Below are 15,742 nucleotides of genomic sequence, written 5' to 3'. Positions count from 1 at the left end.
ATTTAACACAGAGTTAAAAGAATGTTGTATGCTATGCTATGGTATGCTATGGAATGATATGACGAATGCGATTCTATGAGACTGTATGCTATGGTATGAGATTCCAATTCTATGCTATGAGATTTCAATGCTATGCTATGAGATTTCAACGCTATGCTATGCTATGGTGTATGTTGTAAAAAATATGCTTGAACCGACTGTAAGTGAATATATTCGCTTTAATGCAAAACAAAGTCAAATAAATAAAGGGGAACATTGACTAGGCTATATGGTTTATGTATCCTAACCTGAGAGAAATTCAAAGCAACCCTCTCATCGCCGTTAGGTGTCGATATTAAAGTCCATTAAAGTATATTATAATAGAAATATTTTCACCGGTTTAGAATTTTCTTTCACGGTATTCAACCAAAAAATGCGTTTTAGAAAGTTAAAAAATTTGTTGTTCTCAACGGTAATCGAACTCATGACCTACTGGTTTGTAGTGAACCCACTAACCCACTGCGCTACTGTGTAACATATCTATGATGGTAAAGAAACTATTTAAAAAATTATACTTGATTTTATTGTTTATTTCGATAAATAATACCACACAACGTGAAGGTGTCACATACCACATTACTTGTAAGTAATGAATCTTCCAATTATCAAATTAAATCTATTCATTTAACAAATTATTTAAAAGAGCGGTTCCCATAGAATTCGCCTCAGTTTAAATCAGCCAGTACCGGAATTGCATGCTTCCAGATTTACTTTTTCGCGTACTGCGTCATCAAAAAGTGGTGTATAGAGCCACCTTAATCACGAATTTAGAATGATCGTAGTCTTAAAAAAAATTTGCTTAGGATATTCTGATAATTCTTTCTTATCAAACCTAGTGTTGCACTTAAATAGTGTTGCGTGTGTCTGTTTTATCAAACGTACATGCACCATGCTATCGAAGTTGTCTGTGTTGTTGGCGGTCTGGTCCGTTGTCCGTACGTGCGATGACGTCAACACCGTGGCCTGTGGTCAGCTTGACCGAGTTATGAACGCCTGTACTGATCCGTGCTTCTCTAACCTGTGTCCACGGTATTGTGGCAAATGTCGTAAGTAATAGATGAGATCCTTCTGTTGTTATTCTTTAGACTTTTGAAATCATAAGTCAGTTGGGGTTTTATGATATTTATTAAGCACTGTAATCGTATAGTGCTATAAAAGCAATATATAATCAATCTGCTATCAATCCAAAAATCCATCTACCAATTATTAATCAAATCATGAGTATAAAAATCAGTAAAATAAAATAATCAATTGTTAGAACATCCTTTCGGGTCACAGTTCATAAGTGACTTATAACGAAGCTACTACACCAGTTGCACGGTTCGGTTTGTTACGCTTTTTGAACGGTACGGTTCGCTTTGTGAACGGTACGGTTCGTTTTGTGAACGGTACGGTTCGCTTTGTGAACGGTACGGTACGCTTTGTGAACGGTACGGTTCGTTTTGTGAACGGTACGGTTCGCTTTGTGAACGGTACGGTACGCTTTGTGAACGGAACGGTTCGCTTCTTGCACGGTACGCTTTGCTAAAATTAGCTGCACGCTTTGTGAACGGTTTGCGCGCTTTATTAATGAGGTAGGCGTGGCCTGAACGCTTTGATTTTTCTCGATATAATTTTGTTTGGTTTTTGCCCGATCTACATCAGGAAGGTGGTAATTATGACAAGAATTTTACTTTATTTATATGATTTATTTACAAAAGTATTTCAATCGATATATTTAAAATCAGAACTTCCATCCGTTCCCCCTTTTTGATACGTTGCGTGAAACGAGTACTCAGTGACAACCTGGAAGCGGAGGTAATTTTAATTTTGATCAGTCTGTTATTATAAGAATATAATTTAGATTAATGTAATCATTAAGATAGATTAAAAGAACTGTTTGACTTTAATCCGATATATTTTTGTTAATTCAGCGAGCTGTCGATAATTTTACAAAGCATCTTAAGTTTTTATTTCTATACATGTACTTGAGTTGAAGTCATAAAATATCTCAATCCATTTAAAATTACTATGAAAAATTGCCCCGACTTTATTCCGATATTTCTTTAGTTTTCTTTATCGTTGTCTTGATTCTCGGCTAGTTGTTATTATTCATAATTCGTATGATCATTTTTTATTGCGTACTACTGTGGTACTATTGCCGATCGCCGATTGCCCTAGTGAATAGACGATGTAAAATTAATGATAAGATAAACAATGAATTTCAGGTAAGAAATCTTGAAATCAACTGTTATATAGTTTTTTTGACACGAATTTTTATTCATTTAAATATTGATTCTAGAATTTCCTGCAATTGTTCGTATATACAGATCATACCTACATGTAACCCGTCATCGCTTCTCTTATCTGAACTAAGATCGCGTGTATAGTCAAAATATGACTTTTAGTTTTTGTTTTTCCTTTAAACTATACATGTACATGTAACATATTTCTTACGATATGTACACAACTGGATATACACAACAAGTCAATAACTTTTATATATATAATGACGATATTTATCATTCTGTTGAACAAGTGTCCGCTATTCACTGTATGCATGTGTTACAAATGCTGACTAACCTGTTGTTATTTTATTTACCTTTTTACACACATACTTGTTGTAAACAGGACACGAAAAAATACCCGGTAATCAACAAATAAATGTTAAAAGTGATAAATAAATAAGAATTTATCTAGTTACAAAAAATATTAGGACAGCGAGGGAAAACGACTCTGATCGCCAGTACATGAATTATAATCATGAAATCGGAAAGAAATTATTGTTGAATAATCTAAAATGGGAACACTCTTTTCAATAGGGATTTAAGAAAACATAAAACAAAAACGTTTCATTCGATAATTTTCTTCTAGCCATATAGGAGAAGCCAAGTAGCACGCGGCGCATGGCGTGATCTGTACTGTTATACTTAAACTGATTGAAAGGCGAAGCACGTGGAGTCCTGATAAAAAATCCCGCTCAAATGACCAACGATAGAAACCTAAAGCGAAATAATAAAGCTCAGTGATAAAACTTTAATTTAATTATTATAATCAACACAAATCTCTCCCTCTCTCTCTCCCTCTCTCTCTTTCTCTCTCTCTCTCAATCTGAAGGTGTATGTGATTGTGTGAAAACCATTTGGAATTATTAGATTTTTCTTTGTATGAATTGAATTCATTATTTTAGACTCATGGTTTTCACAACGATTTCAACACAATGACTTAAAGTTTGTTCAGTGGACAATGTACATGTATATAGATTGATCTCGACGGTTAAAATTTCGACGCTATTTCACATCACACATATTAGATTGAAAATAAATTTTAAAAGAGCTGTGTTTGAGCTTACATGTGCTTGTTATCTTATTCAACTATTTATGATGTAATTGATCATTTTTTTGGTACATTAATGACCCGGTAAATGATATTTTTTATCGCAAGTTAATATGTGAAAATCCCGCATGTATATAGTCGCTGAATTGTTCTACGGATCCACGCACCGACAGTCTTACGTGTAGTTGTTTGTGTCAATTTCTACAGACAGTTCTTTTTTTTTTAGAGATAAAGAAAAGCCATTAAACTAACAAAGTAGAAGTAAGATATATTCAGACTATACACACGACAGATTGTGATGAGTTACCTAACAGGTGTCCGTGGAAAGGTGTGAATACCGGCATCTCGTGTACACCTGTTTAAGCGTCCAAATATACAGAGTTAGTTGTAAAGTACAATAACTGCTAAAAAACAAAGAGAGACAATAACACCTGTTGTGTATAAAACCAAAGATCAGCTTCTGTACACGTGTTTCACACGAGTGAATTTTGTTCATGTGAAATCACGACGCCATTACCATGCGGGAAATAAAGTTGAAAGTTATTTTATGGAATGTGTGTGCTTTTTCCGTTTTTAAATTTACTAAGATTTTGTATATTATTTATTTACAATTTATCATATGAGTGATTTTTTTCTATTGGTACATAAATCGAGTCACCGGTAATATGTGATTGTCTTTTACTAAAGCACATATATTTAATTTGTTTAGAAAAAAAAGCGCATGACTTAAATTGATTTGAATTTTGATAATATATCAATTGACTAATAAATATATTTGGTATATTAATTTGAATTTATCTAAGAACAAATTAATTAAAAGGTATCCATTTACGATTACAAATGACAACTTCACGTTGAATTTTGTGTCTGCGTAACTTAAGTCGACATTCTTTTTTTTAATTTAAAAAGGATATAAAATTATATATATTTCAACCCTTGTTTAGCCATAGTGTATTTATTTCTAAACATACGCTTCTTTTTTTACGTCTCGGGTAACGAGATCTCTCTCTCTCTCTCGCGCACGCGCTTGCGCGCTCTCTCTCTCTTAAGAATCATTTAAAGCTATATAAAGTCCAGTATGTACCCAATGTTTCAAACATTTCATAAAAATAATCAAAATAGTATAACCGCGAATTGTGTTAAAGTTAATAGTTTACAATGTTTAAGAAATCAGCGATGCAAGTTTTGTCGAAAAACAAAGAAATGATTACGGTCTAAGAAAGGAAATATTTTTTTGACTGTTTTAATAAGAATAACAGTTTTAAATTTTAGTATATGTTATCTAATCCCGTATAAAAAATCTAGCAAAATATTGAACTTATCTGGTCAGCGATAATCTCCATCCGTATTCATCGAAAGACATTAGGCCAATAAGCCGTAGATGGAAGTTGCACGCTTATTGCACGGTACGGTACGCTTTTTTTTGTACGTCTGGAGGCGGGTCTTGCATAAATTATCTTGCACGGTACGGTTCGCTTTGTGAACGGTACGGTTCGCTTTGTGAACGGTACGTTTCGTTTTGTGAACGGTACGGTTCGTATCTTGCACGGAACGGTACGGTTCGTTTTAGAGGTGTAATAGCACGTTTCAGGGTCTGTATATACAGCTATCTGGTTACATACGTCCCCCTAACAAAAGAAATATCCCCGAGGGAGATTTCTTTTGCCAGGTGCCCGGTGTGAGAAATTATCCTTCAAACTCCTCTAGGTCAGATGAACTTCCTGGTGACACACCGGTCAGAACATTTATGTTGAGAGGCTGAATGAAGTGACCAATTTCCTATACCGGCTTGAGACACAATCATAGTCTGTCAACAAACATGTATACGTCACTCATGACAATATATAATTGTTTATCATTTCATGCAAAAGTCAGTAATAATCATATATACTTTTGACAACAATAGTAATCAATACAAAATAATTAAAGTCAAATATAATCGCAACTAAATGCGTTCACGATTGTCCAATGTCCAAAGTTCCACACACGTGACATATAAAGTCCATTATTAAATGTTAATTCAAGCATAAGCGCCACTAGAATTAGAATAAAATACATAAGCATATATAAAGGTTACACAGTCCAGCGTACATGAAAGTTATACTAAAGTTATCGGTTCTCACAATTGCATCCATTTCGAATAATCGGAACGATAATCAAGAAAACGTTGCGTAATTCGGATCGAAGAATTCCATTCGCAGTTCTCAGCTCACCACATTTGATTTCAAATATAACATTTCATAATAATTTCAAAAACATTTTACATTTTTCACAAATTGAAACATATTGAATACACAATTTTTATAAGCACACCAACGGCACTTTCTGCGCGGAAAGCGAGTTTGCTCCTCGCGGAACATCGACTGCGTTCCTCTATTTCTTAGACATCAACGCCCTTTCTGCAAGGTATTCGCGTGCCAAGTCCGGGTCCGGTCCATAGCTTTCAGGCCTCGGATATTCGGAGTTCCTATTCTCTCCGGTCAACTTGGTATGCTAATTCTTCAGTGATTGGTCCAATAGCGTGAGCGTCTGCAATTGATCGTCGTGGTTTTCCATAACGGCGAGGTTTCTTTGGGGTTGTAGTGTCCTTTACTATGGGGTTCATTTCAATAGTCTCTTGGGAATTTCGTTGATCAGGATGAACACCAGACAAAACGTTTCTGCCAGAACTTTCCTCATCCCTGTCACCACCCCTTTTTCGACAACCCGACCAGCAACCACGGCACTTATATCCTAACTTTTTGATAGTTTTACGTTTCATGATGCAAATTCCAAATACAATTATCATTGCCAAAATCAAAAATACATAAAACCAAAGACTTCCCACCCAAGGTAATGATTCCATAGGTTGTAGTTCATTGACATTAGTGTGTCCATAGGGAAAACCTTAATATCCTTTAATTTATCGGGAATCTTAATGTGTACCATCCCCGGAAATTTGATGTTAAGGGGATTCCAAAGTGTGTATGTGTTTATGCCATGAATAAAATTTTGAAAGGAGTCAGACATATTAAATTTACTTTCTCGATTGCAGTAGGGGAGAACATGAACCATGAAAACCAGAACATCAATGTCCCAAATTTAAGATATCTATCCTAACTTTTTGTCATTTTACCAATAATTATATGTCTCTCACAATAACTCAGTCTCGCAATTTCTAAAATGTTGCGGGTTCCGATATTTCAAACGTGTTATCTTCCCGACTCCGCCTTTACAAAATTCAATGTGCTACGTCTGCGTTTACTGTTCAGCGGTATTTAATTATCAGTCAAAATGTCAAAGGGTCACACTATCGAACCTATTCAAAAACGAGCAATGTATACAAAGCAAACTTACTCATTTTTATTTATTTTTACAACACATTATACAAATGCTTTAATCACGTCAGCCATAATGGCAAGACAATTTTCTACGTGCTGTTGTTTACTAACAGCTATATTCTTACGAGGTTTTGGAATTGGTTTACGGGTGAAGCCTAGACCTACTTTAGAATTTATTTCACCAATTTTTTATATCCTCGTCTAAGGGTATAGCTGGGGTATTTAAAGGTATCTCATAATTTTGATCATGATATTCACCTTGTTCTGACTCAGGGTTCTCATCCGATTCCGACTCAACAGTCTGTTCATGCTCGCCCTTACTCAGTCGACCATCCATGATCTCTTTAGCTCTTATGCGTCTCTGAAGTTCAGCTGAGGGTATATCTTCTTCGTCTGAAGAATTTTCTCTCTCTCGTTGTTTAAACTGTATAGCTCTTTCTAATGGCTCTGGCTGCACCTCGCCATCATCTTCCGAAGATGATTCCTCCTCAGGTGGTACCACATAATTGGTTTTTCTCAGAGTTCTTCCACCTTCTTCAATATCTTGTGAGAGGGGCCAGTGCGAAATATCTGCTAATCTCAATTGCCGTGCATGGCACTTGGTGATAGATCCAGTTAATTGATCCTTCACCACAAAACTGACTGGTCCTTTCTGTTCAATAACTCGGAAATAAGGGAGCCAAGTTTTATCTAGTTTGTTTTGTCTCTTGTTGTTCTTGAGATAGACGGGATCACCTACTTTGAAATCTTCATCTTTGCTCTTCTTATCAGCCTAGGCTTTCTGTTTCTTCTTGGCTTCTTTCATATTACGATGTACTAGCATAAATGCCTTGTGCTGTTCTTGAAGGATGATCTTATGTTGATCTTCTCCTGCATATCTTCGACGAGGTTTCGGTAAAGTATCAAGAGGTAATACAACGTCTCTATTGTACATCAGATAGTATGGGGAAAACTTTGAGGATTCATTCGGATGAAATCGAATGGCTGCCAAAGTCTGGTTAAGATGAATATCCCATGTTTGAGCGTTGTCTGTTATCTTCTTAGCCATTACGTCATGAAGAGTGTAGTGGAATCTCTCAACTTTGCCGTTGCCTTGAGGACTGTAGTAAGATGTTGTGATGTCGTTAATGTTTAGTTTTCTCAAGGTTTCTTGTACCTTTTGATTCACATTCTCTGTTCCATTGTCTGTGAGAATTTGAAGAGGACAGCCATATCTAGGGTATATTTCTTCCAATATAAGGTGCACGTTATTGTTAGCTGACTTGTCAGGGACGGGGAAAGCTTCCGGTCATCCAGAGTAAATGTCAATGATAGAAATATATACTTGTTTCCTTTCAGTGAAGTTGGATATAGTCCTGACAAATCTAGTCCTACCTTAGCCATTGGAAAAGGTGGTATGTCTGTCTCTTGAAGTGGAGGTTGAGTTCTCTTATTGCTCCTCGTTTGGCATATTACGCATCCTTCTATATATGAGTATAACCTCTTGTATAAGTTTGGCATATAATATTTTTTTTTGATTACATCATACGTTTTGTCCACTCCCATATGTCCAAGCCCATCATGGTATTGTTGTACAACCAGAAGTTCTAACTCACGTGGTATATACAGGCGCAGTCTCGGACCTTCAGAATCTCCATCTGAAAGATAGTACATTAAACCATCTATTTCAAGAAACTTCTTTTCTTCGGTCGCCGTTGCTTTTCCTTTACTCAACCTATTCCTCAGCTTTTTGATCTGCTCATCATTTTGTTGGCTTTCCTTTTTGTTTACATCTTCCGGTAAGTCGATGAAAGGCTTGAGCAATTCGTCCTGCTGTTTAACTTCGCACCTGGCTAATCTTTTTGGTGAGAAAGCATTTGAGTTTAATACATTCACTTCAAAGAAATTGTCTTTAACATCCGGTTCATCACACTAAGATTTTTCTTCCTCTTCATCATCAGAGATAGCGGATGGTAACCTGGATAAAAGATCCGCACAGCAATTGAACGTTCCTTCTATGTACTCTACCTTGCAGTTATATCCAGCGATACTCAAAGCCCATAATTGAATCTTCTTATTTTGCATAGGGGATTCTAAAATATATTTGATCGGTTTGTGGTCTGTCCGTATTGTAAATTCAGCACTGTGAAGGTAATGGTCCAGCGTCTGTAGGGCATAGTGGATTGCAAATGCTTCCTTTTCTATGGTTGACCATTTCACCTGGGTTTTACTCAGCTTGTGGGATAGATAATACATCGACTTATCTTCTCCTTCGTCAGTCTTTTGGGTGAGGCAAGCTCCTATACAATTGTCGCTGGCATCGGTGTACAGGATGTATGGCTTATTAGTATCTGGATAAGCTAACAAAGGCACTACAGTTAAACTCTCTTTTAGGAAGTCAAAAGCCTCTTGACAGCATGATGTCCACTTGAATCTGGCATACTTCCTGGTTAAGTCAATCAATGGTTTCGCAATCTTTGAGAAATTTGGTATAAATCTTCTATAATAACTGCACATACCTATAAGACCACGGACTTCTCGAACCGTAGTGGGTGCTGGTAATTTTCGAATGGCTTCCACTTTCTTTAGATGCGATTTGACGCCATGTTCATTGATATTAAACCCAAGATATTCAGTCTGCTCTTTGAAGAAGCTACACTTCTTCAACTTCAGTTTAAGTCCATGCGTCCTTAGACGATCAAACACTACCTGGATATGATGGAGGTGATCTTCCGGTGTTTCTGAAAATATGAGTATGTCGTCCAGGTATGCGATAGCAAACTCCTCTTGTCCTTGTAGAACAATGTTCATCAGGTCTTGGAAGACTGCTGGGGCATCACTTAATTCAAATGGCATCCTATTAAATTGAAACAATCCCTTGTGGCATGCAAAAGCTGTTTTTTCTTTACTTGAGTCTTCTTATTTTACCTGCCAATATCCACTCTTTAAATCTAGTGCAGTGAAGTACCTGGCCTTACCGAGCAAACAAAGAATGTCATCAATCAATGGTAATGGGAATGATACTGGTCTTACTATCTTGTTTAACCTTCGAAAGTCTACACACATCCGGTCTGATCCGTCCTTCTTCTTTACTACTACCAAAGGAAATGACCAAGGTGACTGTGATCTTTCGCTCATCATCTCTGTTATGGCCTTGTCGATTATCTGTCTTTTATTGAGGGAAACTCGATATGGTCTATTCTTTATTGAGTGATGATCTCCAGTTTCTATCTTTATTTTGACGGTGTCGGTCACTCCAAGGTCGCTGTCCTTTTTAGCAAATAAGTCATTGTTTTTCCTCACAAGTCTTTGGATGGAGTGTTCGAATCTTTCAGGCACATCAATCTTTTCTTCATTGTCCTGTTGGGTTTGGATATCCGAGATTTCTTTTGGTCTTAATGCCGTGACACGTCCTACGATGTAGCCTTTTGGGATTTTGTAACTTTTGTTGGTTTGATTAACGAAGATCATGGGAATTTTTCTGTCTCTTCGGACAAGACAAACTGAGTCTTTTAAATATAGTCCTGTGTCTTCCATAATACAATTATTGTCTATACTGTTCACTTCAACTAGGTCTTTTTCTTCAAGGGGAAAATTATTGTTCACTTTTCCATAAAATACAGTCACAGTATTTGGTTTCACCATAAGTATCTTGGATGTTCTTACGATCGTTGAAATGTGTAGATCCTCTTTTAATCCAGCATAAGCTCTGCCATCAAATGCGCATGAGTCCAAGATCAGAGTATAAACGAACATTGTTTTTCTTGAGCCAATCACGACCGAGAATCAGGTTTCGGTTGAGTCCCTTTGTCACAAAAAGTTTATGATCTAAAGTTAACCCTGCAATCTTAAATGAAGTATTTACATACCCTAACACGATTAAAGAATTACCATTTGCAGCTTAAAGACAAGGAATATCATTTTTACACAATTTGGGGCGGGGGAACAAATTATCAAACATTTTTTTACTAATCAAAGATACGGCCGTGCCAGTATCTACGAACGCTCTAAATTTATTTTTACCAATTTTTAATAAACAGCTACCTGGGTTGTTAGTAAAATTAATTTCAAATGTGGGTCCTTTTTGAAAGTTCTTCCTTCGGGCTTCAACGAAGGAAGAACATCCTAGTTTTCCTGATTTTGTTTATCAAAAGTGGCGCGACGGGTCCAGATTTTGGGTGATCTCCTATCAATTTGGTCTTTAAAATCACCTGATCGATCTTGACGATCAGCTGACCTACCTCTACTTTGCTGCGTCCTCGGAAACCTGCGTGTGCTCCAGCAATCTGCACGCAAATGTCCTAACCTACCACAATTCCAACCCTCAATCGGTGGGCGGGGGTTTTGCTCTACATAATGTACAGACTGGGTATTTTGAAGTCGTTTATTTAATTGAGGGCGGGGTCTAACCTGGAGTTTATTTAATGGACAGAATCTGGCCCTATGACCCATTTCCTTACACTTAAAACACCCTTTGTTCCTCGTGTGGTCAACCTCCATGGGTTCTTCCTGTCTATTGTCTGTCGGGGAAAAGCCATTTAATAAAGGCGTGATACTGTCAAACCTTGAAACAGTCTGTCTTTTGTCTTCATTCTGCATAGTACTTGTTATACTTGACCCTCTTATAGCTAGTCTTTGTCTTAAATTTTGCTCGCGCATGGCTACCTGAATTGCTGACTCCAAGTCTTTGGGGTTTTCTCTAAGGATTTTCATCCTGAGAAAGTCAAAGGTCAGACCGTCACAAAATATGTCTACAAGTTGTTGTTGAACTAAGGGATTTTTTAATTTATCTTTACTATACGCGTCTTCCGCGATTTGCAACAACCGTTCCGCGAATAAATGTACACTTTCGTTTGAATTTTGCCGCGTCCTGCGCATTACTGCTAACGCGTGTTGTGAGTCGGTGATCTCCGCGAATCGGTTTTTAAAGGATTCTTTTAAATCGTTCCACGACGGCATTTCCTCCGACGCGTCTGTTTCGTCCAAATATCTTTTGATAAAGTCGCCTACCGAACCTTTACTCTTAAAATACGCGAGCATGGGGATTTCACGACCCTGTTTCCCAGACAATAAACCATATTTTTCAATTTCCTTTATCCACCGCTTGAATTTACTAGCATCTTCTTCGAAAGGAGTTATCACAGAAGATAGGGGCACTGTTATGGCTTTAACTTGACCCATGAAAAAATCTTTATCATCATCCTGATTTGGGACTCGGTGTCGATGTACATTAGTTTCATACAACCTTGCATAATATGTGTCAGTTTGTTTTTAAAAAGTGTTTTGTTTTATATGTTCTTTTTCTGAGATTTTTTGACCTGTTTCATGCCCCTCCTTTTCTTCACTTTGACCCAACCCCGCAAATTGTTTTTCCAATTGTTCCATTTGATTTTTAAATTCTTTTCTCTCATAACCATTTCCAGTTGACATATAGGTTGCTGATCAGAGTTATTTACTTTGAGATAGTGAACCGAGATATTGAGGAAAAGTTCTTACCTTAACAGTTCAGTTTTTCCTTAGCACTTCGAATTATCCTGGTCACTGGCACTATAAAAGTCTATGTGATCCTTCTGTTGTTATTCTTTAGACTTTTGAAATCATAAGTCAGTTGGAGTTTTATGATATTTATTAAGCACTGTAATCGTATAGTGCTATAAAAGCAATATAAAATCAATCTGCTATCAATCCAAAAATCCATCTACCAATTATTAATCAAATCATGAGTATAAAAATCAGTAAAATAAAATAATCAATTGTTAGAACATCCTTTCGGGTTACAGTTCATAAGTGAGTTATAACGAAGTCCATTGTTAAAGGTTAATTACAATTAAGAGTCTTGCATCCGTTGACCGCTTTCCAAAGTCCAATCATCATCGAGAATTTTATTCTTCCTGGTCATTCCGCTAACACCACGAGTTCTAACTACGCAGTTGTCCCTGTCGGTCAATGACCTTTAACATTGTTCACTATACCCTTATTTCGTATCGAGCGCACAACAAGCTAATGACTAATTAACGTACAGCAGAATACAATCATAAAATTATATTTTTCATATATATACGGCTATCTGGTTATTTAAAATCATGTTATATCATTTATCATTTCCTTGATATTAAAAAAAAGATATGAATAGACATGTTTAATGCAGGAAAAAAAATTATATTGCTTTTATTTTTTCTGCAATATATTTTGATAGCCGTGAAATGTTACCAGTGTGTGTCGGGAAATCAAGCAGATTGTGCAGGGATAGTAGAATGTCCTAACATGGAATATGTAAGTACAAACAGAGATAACTTTACTGGAACATTCTAATGAGGTCAAGTCAGTCCGACGAACATTGTTTACATTAAACTTTTGCTGGACATCTTGAATTACATTCATAGAGATAATACTGGATAAATTTTTATGAATAGGCATGCATACACGAACGATTTCTCACCAGTAATTTTACTGTTGGTCATAAACGTGGATGTGTCCATCAACAGGTAAACATAAAAGATTAAGCAAACATTCCTCTTTATTATCTTTAAACTGTTACAAACACCATGAATGCTTAGATTTGAAATGCAACATTTAATTTGTGAATTCTGAATATTATTTTATTTAACTTATTTATTTAATGTTATTTAAGTTATTTCAAACGATTTAGATTTTTAAATTGAAACAATGACTTAGGTATGCAGCCATTTGTATGGAACAGCCTGCAATTCAGCCGGGGAATGTAGGGACCAGAGAGGGTTCTGTTGTAAGTGATCTGTGTAACAATGTAGCGACATCTCGAAGGACAGGTAGAGGAGTGCACATTGATCAGAAAAGGACGGCAAATAGGAATAATAAAGGTATTAAGATTTGTGGACTATGAGTTTTTACTGAATAAATGGGAACCAAATCTAAACATACATCATCATAATTATACCTTATATTCTTATTATTTTATGTGTTTAATTTAACAATTTTGATCGTCTTTTTACAATAATTAAGTTTTTTGGAATTGTGTTCTTTGATCGTAGTGTGTCATGACATCGACCAGAGTTCCTGTGAATTGATAACGAATTCAAAGACAAATGCGTGTTCCTTATCATGTTTCAAACAAGCATGTCCTCGAACTTGTGGAGTTTGTGGTATTAACTATCATCCTTATATTCTTACAATTGACAAAAAATCGAGATATGTACTTATTAACAATATAAATCAATTTACTTTTGAATTTTGTTTTGTCAGAAGATGTAGAAATGGACATCCGAAGACGCGAAGGCGGGGGATTCTTGTTTGGTTAAAACATTACGGGAAATAAACGATGTGTAGAAAAATGGATGTTTTATAACTTGATAATTTTTTTTAAGTTGAAAGTATATTTAAATGCTTATATAAGAGTTTGACTGATGAGTGACTTTTAGCGCATAGATTGAAAATTGCATTTATCCATCAAAATAGATAATACTGTGATATTTTTTTAATCTGAATTATAAAATAAACATAACAAGAAAATATATTTCATGGAATCGTAACAAAATAATAAATATTGATAATAGTATATTAAATACATTTAAAAATATAGTTTGGAATTAAAGCAACGCTCTGTCAAATCATCTACAAATCTACACACACACACACACACACACACACACACACACACACACACACACACACACACACACACGCGCACACGCGCACACACAGTTTAGCATTTTTGATGATCATGAGATAGTGTTAATAATTGGGAACAATTAAATTTAAATCTTCGTTATCATCAACATCTTGCACCAAATTTGTTGAAAGAAGAGAGATTAGATGGATATAGGGTATGAGGAGAGAAAAGGGTACAGCTTTTAATGAAAGAATATCGCTTTTATGTGAAACAAAGTATTTACTCAATATCAAAGAAGGCACTGAAGCCGGATGTGGGAAGGCTGAATAATTGTAATTAAAAACAGAACAAATGCGGTATGTGTTTTTGTCAGGGGTTTCTATTAAACATGGTTAAAAGTTTCAGGATTTTCAAAAAGAGAGGTCGAAGAAGACATAAAAAATCCACATGCTTGACCAGCTTATTACCTAAAAAATTACCATTTTCTGTTAAAGTTCTCAAATTTATACTTTTTAGTGTCAAGGTATTTTAAAGTAGTGAAATTTGTTCTAATATCTGTAAATAACACTAGAATTGTTAGGGTTTTACTAAAACAACGTTGACGTTTTCTTTTGATTTATGATTAATTGACATTGATATAACATTTTCTTCTTCGGCATCTGGCGCAAGATTTCCCAGAAGATATGTGAAATTGTTTGTGACATAGTGTGCTGTAATCTAAACAATGATTTTCAAATCAATCCCATATATCAAATGCTTTACAGTTTCATCCTCTACAAAAAATTAAACGATTAAGGACAACATTAAGAGATTGTGATATTTCTGTATGGCAGAGACTTCCTCTGTAACGTTGAGATTTTTTTAGTTATATATCAAATGTTAACAGGATAAAAGTATCAGAGTCTGTGTCACTCCGACCTTGATATTAATATACTGAAAACCAACTTTTATTCGCGTGTGAGAGATTTCGAGACGTTAGCGAGAAACTTGTCGTCGTGAATATTTGTCGCCGCGAACCAATCCTTTGTAAATAGTTTTTATAACAATACAAGTCTAGATAAGGCTTGGTCGCGAACATAAGTCGTCGCGAACAAGTTTATCGGCAGTTAATCGCGAAATAAAGTCGCTGCGAATAGAAATTGGTTTACAGAAATTCAAAATGACTGCTTTATATGTCACTTTGTCTGAGTTTTTGCAAGGTCAACAAGGTCGATCTCAAAATTGTTTAATAATGCATTCCTTAAAAGAACATTTGTATCATCGCTACTTCCTGCTAAGTTTGGTAATATTTAATTGCAATTTGTCAATAAAAAGTGATCATTTAGTATCTAAACATCTATTTCTTATCCTGTATTTCAATCCTGAAAAGAATTTTGTACAAACATCAATTGGACGAAAAAGAAGCTATGTTGTCGTGAAAAGCGGGTTGTTTTTTTTTGCTCTGTTTTATGTTTCTTACCAGCAGCAGAATTTGCGAAAGGTTTTCTTTGTTTATCCGAGT

At 35.7% G+C, this 15,742-nt stretch overlaps 1 long non-coding RNA gene across 1 annotated transcript; it reads left to right on the top strand.

Annotated features, from left to right (window-relative positions):
* The first annotated feature begins 929 nt into the window (after positions 1-929).
* Positions 930-13,964, top strand: LOC105327840 (uncharacterized). Its single transcript, XR_010708558.1, has 6 exons — positions 930-1,085; positions 12,850-12,926; positions 13,067-13,138; positions 13,329-13,492; positions 13,664-13,774; positions 13,878-13,964. It is a non-coding gene; the product is annotated as an uncharacterized lncRNA (long non-coding RNA).
* The last annotated feature ends 1,778 nt before the right edge of the window (positions 13,965-15,742 follow it).

This window comes from Magallana gigas, chromosome 8 (genome assembly GCF_963853765.1).
Source record: "Magallana gigas chromosome 8, xbMagGiga1.1, whole genome shotgun sequence".
NCBI classification, from domain to species: Eukaryota; Metazoa; Mollusca; class Bivalvia; order Ostreida; family Ostreidae; genus Magallana; species Magallana gigas.
The sequence above is the reverse complement of the archived record's forward strand: the minus strand, read 5'-3'. Positions and strand labels throughout refer to the sequence as shown.